This window comes from Hydra vulgaris, chromosome 04, assembly GCF_038396675.1.
Source record: "Hydra vulgaris chromosome 04, alternate assembly HydraT2T_AEP".
In the NCBI taxonomy this organism is placed as follows: domain Eukaryota; kingdom Metazoa; phylum Cnidaria; class Hydrozoa; order Anthoathecata; family Hydridae; genus Hydra; species Hydra vulgaris.
In genome coordinates, this window is record NC_088923.1 from 26,992,945 (window position 1) to 26,999,015 (window position 6,071).

Genomic DNA, 6,071 nt, shown 5'->3' on the forward strand with positions numbered 1-6,071 from the left:
AAGTTCGTTAACCGAAACGCGTAATTGGTGGATTTTGCCGAAATAATGGGGGAAAAAATTCAAAAAATTATCCAACTTGATAAATAAAATAGGCAAAGGTGAAATGATTGAAACCTGAGATTTATGCACTTTTAAAAATTGAAACAAATTGAAATTGTGTATGAAAATTGCTTGTCAAAGTTTTAGAAAAAACTAAAAATTGAACATGAACATTGCTTATCAAAAAATGGTTGATTTATTCACACCAAACTCCTTAGCCAGGTCACTTTGCTTTTCACCTTTTTGCACTCTTTGAATGATTGTCTTTTTCTCTTCAAGAGTGAAAACTTTTCTGCTTTTTTTCGCAGGGTTCGACATTTTGAAAAATCGCAAAATCGAAAAAATCGCAAGTGGGAAAAAAACCTAGAAAAAAGCACAAAAATGCATGAAAAATATTAGTGAAACAAGAAAAGAAAAAAATGAAACAACAAAAGCACACCCAGCACAACCATTCACCTCCCAGGCTTCCATGACACTCACAAAACTGAGGGGGAAATGCTGGACGGCGCGCCCGACCTTCACGCGTGTGCACGCCATTTAGCGGTCCCGGTTCGTTAACCGAGTTCCGGTTCGTTAACCGGGGGAGGATTTTGGGCAAACTTTCGGTTCGTTAACCGAAAGTTCGCTAACAGGGGGGTTCGTTAACCGGGGGACGACTGTATTATGAATAACAATTCATTTTTGACAACAATAATAAATCTTAATATAATATTAATAATGTTATTAAATAATACTAATAGTATTATTTATAATAATAATATAAATATATATAAATGATTTAATCATTTATACTTTACTTATATTATTATTATATATTTTATTATCTATTTTATAAAAAATAAATAATATAATATATTTATAACTTATGACAATATACTACATAATATCATAATATTTGATTTTATTTTCAAAGTATTAGTTATAAAATAAAAATTTACTGTAATTAGTGTAAATAACTGTATTATATATAAACTGTTGTTGTGTTGCGACAGAAGAAACGTTGTGGGTGCGTCATTTATTACATTGTATATACAATATATACGAATATAACGTTTATAATGTTTATTAAACCCTCGGGGGTGTTTGCAAATGTATATATATTAAGTAAAGATATTCACGAAGAGTGTGAGAAAAACAAATATAGAACTAATATTACAAGCTATTTCGGCAATGAGTATCGTGATAAAGTTTGCAGATTTGGTGTCGCAATACGATGGCTCGGGTGAATTTTCAGAATGGATACAGAAATTGGAACTGGTAGCAAAACTTCAAAAAGTTGATGATTTGCATGTGGTGCTCCCCTTATTTCTCTCTGGCGGAGCGTTTGCCGTTTATCAAGGTCTTAGTGATGAAATAAAAGAAGATAACAACGAAGTGAAAAATGCACTGACTACTGCCTTCTCTGCTTCTCCGCTAACAGCATACAAAGAATTCGTAAACCGCCGTCTTAAAGAGAACGAGTCTGTGGACGTAATCTCGCAGAATTAACGAGGCTGAGCAAGCTAATATCATCTCACGTAAGCGAAGAGTGGATAAGGTGCGCATTCATTCTCGGGTTACCTGACGAAGCATGAAAACAGCTGCAAACCGGATGCTCAATATCAACAATGTCGCTGTACCAGATCGCTGAAAAATCAAGAAGTTTGGTAACCTTACGTCGTAAAGAATCATGTTTTGTTAGTTGCGTGAATCCTGTTGCCATCAGTCCAAGGCAGGTTCCTCAAGGACGCGAAAAAAAGACTATAACTTGCTACCGTTTCGGCGAGGATGGACATATCAGTCGAAATTGTAGCGAAGAAATTGACAAGAAGATGTGCTTTGTGTGTGGAATGGAAAATCACCTGGCCCTGCACTGCTATAAAAAGTGTACGAACTCAAAAAACATGGAAGGGAAGTCACCCGTTTTTGTGCGAGCGGCTTCCCACAAAATTTAAAACCGCCAACTCTCTGCGTATATGTTAATGGAAGAAAAATAAAAGCATTGTTGGATACTGGATGCTCCAAATCCATTTTAAGTCGGGAAATTGTAAACGCAAAAAATGTCAAACACGCAAGAGAAAAGGTTGTTATGATGAATGGAAACTCAATTGAAATAAAACACCAGATTGTTGTTAATTTTTCTATAAATGATACCACCATCGGATCGGAATGCCTGGTGGCAGACATTGTTTCCGAATATGAAATGCTACTTGGTATGGACGCAATACGACTGCTTGGAGGTGTCGGGAGAGTCGGCGAAACCATAAACTTCAATTCTACTACTATTCTAAAGCTGATTGATAAAAACTTCGTTGCAGAATTCAAAAATGGCAGTTGGAGCGTGTCTTGGAAATGGCTGATGGAACCACCAACTTTAACTAACAAAATTCCAAACTATCATATCTCTGAGGACGTTAAAAGTGAGTACGCAATGGAAATAAGTGAATGGATAGCACAGGGATGGCTGAAACCATTTAAAGGGAGATGTAATGGCATCATTCCATTGATGGCAGTTACTCAACGAAATAAGTTAAAAATACGTCCGGTGATGGACTACCGGGAGTTGAATCAATTTGTATCCAGTCATACTGCAGATGGCGATGTTTGCAGTAGCAAACTTCGCAACTGGAGAAAGTTGGGAGAAAATCTTGAGATAATTGATTTAAAGAAAGCGTACCTGCAAATTCGTGTCGACGAAGCATTATGGAAATATCAAGTTGTGGAATATGAAGGGCAGCGTTACTGTCTAACAAGATTGGGTTTTGGTTTAAATGTGGCGCCCAGAATAATGACTAAAATCTTAAAAAAGGTATTATCCTTAGATAAATTTGTTGAGTCTGGGACGGATTTATTTATTGATGATATCATTGTCAATAATAACATCGTGTCAAGTTGCAGAGTTCAAGAACTCTTGAAAAAATATGGCTTGGATTCTAAGTTGCCAGAAAAACTTGTCGGTGGTCGTGTGCTTGGATTGCGAGTGTACAAACGATACAACCATGTCCGTTGGAAACGTGACAACATACCCAAAGTTCCTGAAGGAAAAATGACACGTCGACAAATCTTTTCTTGGTGCGGACAGCTGACCGGACATTTTCCAATAGCAAATTGGCTGCGCTCTTCGTGCAGCTATCTAAAAAGGGTTTCGAGTAGTTGTGGATGGGACTCTTTGGTGAACGAACGTGTTGTTAAATTAGTACGCAGTTTAAATGAAAGACTTACAAAGGAAGATCCCGTTCATGGGTCATGGAACGTCAAAAAAATTTCTTAAGCAACAGTGTGGTGCGATGCAAGCAGTTTAGCTGTTGGCATAGTTTTGGAAGTGGCTGAGGAAACAAGATGATACGGCTCACATTAATCTTGCAGAGCTAGAAGCCGTGTTAAAAGGAATTAATCTAGCAACAAAATGGGGATTCGAATGTATTACCATAAAGTGTGATTCGGCTACTGTTGTCGGTTGGTTGAGCTCCTTAATTATCGGTGACAAAACCGTTCGAGTACACGGTCTTGGAGAACCACTTGTTTGTCGCCGGTTGTCTTTAATTGAAGACCTTGTAAAGGAGTGCAATATAAAATTAAAACTTTTCCTTGTAAAGTCAGCAGAAAACAAAGCCGATGCTCTTATGAGGGTACCACAGAACTGGCTGCATTCAAACCATTCTGCAATGACAGCAAACATTGTACCGCCTGATGTGAAGTCGTTTCATATTCTTCATCACTTTGGAGTCAATTTTACACTTTATTTGATGAAACAGACATATCCGAAGGAGAAAGTTTGCAGAAAAGACGTTGAATCAGTCGTGAAAAGTTGCGAAAGATGTTTATCGATGGATCCTGCGCCAATTAGATGGGAAGAAGGAAATCTTGAAGTTGGAAAGAGCTGGCATCGTTTGGCTATTGACATAACCCACTACAAATCAGAGATTTATTTGTCTATTATTGACTGTGGAAAAAGGAGCAAGTTTGCAATTTGAAGAAGGCTACAGAACGAGAAAGAAACAACAGCGTGCTTCCATTTAGAAGAAATATTCCGAGAAAGAGGACCTCTGTGGCAAGTTCTACTTGACAACAGCAAGACTTTTCGATCAAAACTCGTTGGTGAATTATGCGCAGAATGGGGAGTGTCCATCCTGTTTCGTTGCGCTTACAGGCCATCTGGAAATGGAAATGTTGAACGTCATCATCGCACAATCAAGCGTATGGCAACCAGAAGTGGCAAAGACCCGAGCGGGGAAACATCGCTCCCCTACAAAGGTATATTTTCCTATGAGTGGAAACCACACACAATTGCCAAAACTATTGCACAAATCTGCCAAAACTAACGTGGAAGTTCTCCACAACTATACACAAGGACAAGAAGTATTTGTTAAACCACCTGACTCAAAATGTACGAGCGAATGGAACAGAGGAAGAGTCTCAGATGAAGGACGAGGAGTTTCGTTAGAAATCAATGGATTGCCGAGACACATGTTGGACGTCCGTCCTGCTCCCATTGTAGCTGACTTGTCTATCAGAGAATCGGAAGAACCCATCGCGGATAACCTGAATCTCCGAAGATTGATGCGAGTGCGGAAGTTTCCGAATAAGTATGCGGACTTTGTGATCTAGAGATCAAGGGGAGTTGTAATTAGTGTAAATAACTGTATTATATATAAACTATTGTTGTGTTGCGACAGAAGGAACGTTGTGGGTGCGTCATTTATTACATTGTATATAACGTTTATAATGTTTATTATACCCTCGGGGGTATTTGCAAATGTATATATATTGAGTAAAGATATTCACGAAGAGTGTGAGAAAAACAAATATAGAATTAATATTACAAAGTAAGTAAATGTTTTTTGAGGATCTCCAATCATTTATACTTTATATTATAAAGCATATTTAGGATCCTAAAAAAACACTTTCTTTTAAAATAAAATAAAATATGATATATAATATATTGTCATAAGTTATACTATATTATATAGATTATACTATTTAAAAATGAATATTGTCTTAGGTTATAACATTCAAGAAAATTTTTATTTCAACGAGGTATAACCTATGACTTTTTAATTTTATACTAATAGTATGATTTAAGGATCTCGAATCATTTATATTTTATATTATTTATTTTATATTTCGAGGGTTTTTACTGCCAGAACCCACTAAGTCATTTTTCATTGTTTTGAGATAATGGCAGTTTAATGAAATTTTTTTTTTCATGCAATAGTGTATATTCCCATTGTATGTTTGAGAATGATCAATAACTTGGTATTATATAGAATATAAGGTCTGGTGCGTTTTGGAAATGATAAAGCATATAATAATGAGTATTTATGTTGACTTAACTCAAAACCAACAAAAAATGACTTAGTGCATTCTGGCTGTATACCCTCGATTTATATCATTTATAGTATTAGTAAATGGTATATGCATAATTATATTTAATTATTTATATAATTATATATACATAAATACACAAATATAGATATATATTTGTATAATTTACTAATATAAATGGTTAAATCTACAGTTAAGCGGCATAAAATAATTTTATTTTTTCGCTTGATGTGAGACTTGCTCAAAGTGGTTACTTTTTAATATAAACATAAGGAATATTTCAGTATACTTTTTTTATTATTATTATTATTTAATAGACTGTCTGCCCCAATCAAACCCTCAGTCATGTTGCGGCACTTCTTTGTAGCAGCAGGCTATAAGATAGTTGATGTAGCAGCACTCCCTTGTAGTTAAAACAAATTTCTGGCATAATCAACAGTAAGTAAATTAATAGACAATTATTTTGTGGTAATTAAGTGGATCACATCTAAACACCTTGTTTTATTTAACAGTTTAACAGTTGCCGTTCAAAAACATGAAAAAGGAGCATATAATAAAGATGTCGAGTGGTCCATAAAACGATGGCTAATGCAAGCTGCTGACAAAAATGGTGGTTGTACAAAATGTGCCTTAAGAGTGTAAGCTAAAAATATTTGATGGTTTTTTTATTTGTTCTAACTTTTCTTTGATATTTTGTATATTTTTCTTAAAGTATAATGTTTTTATTG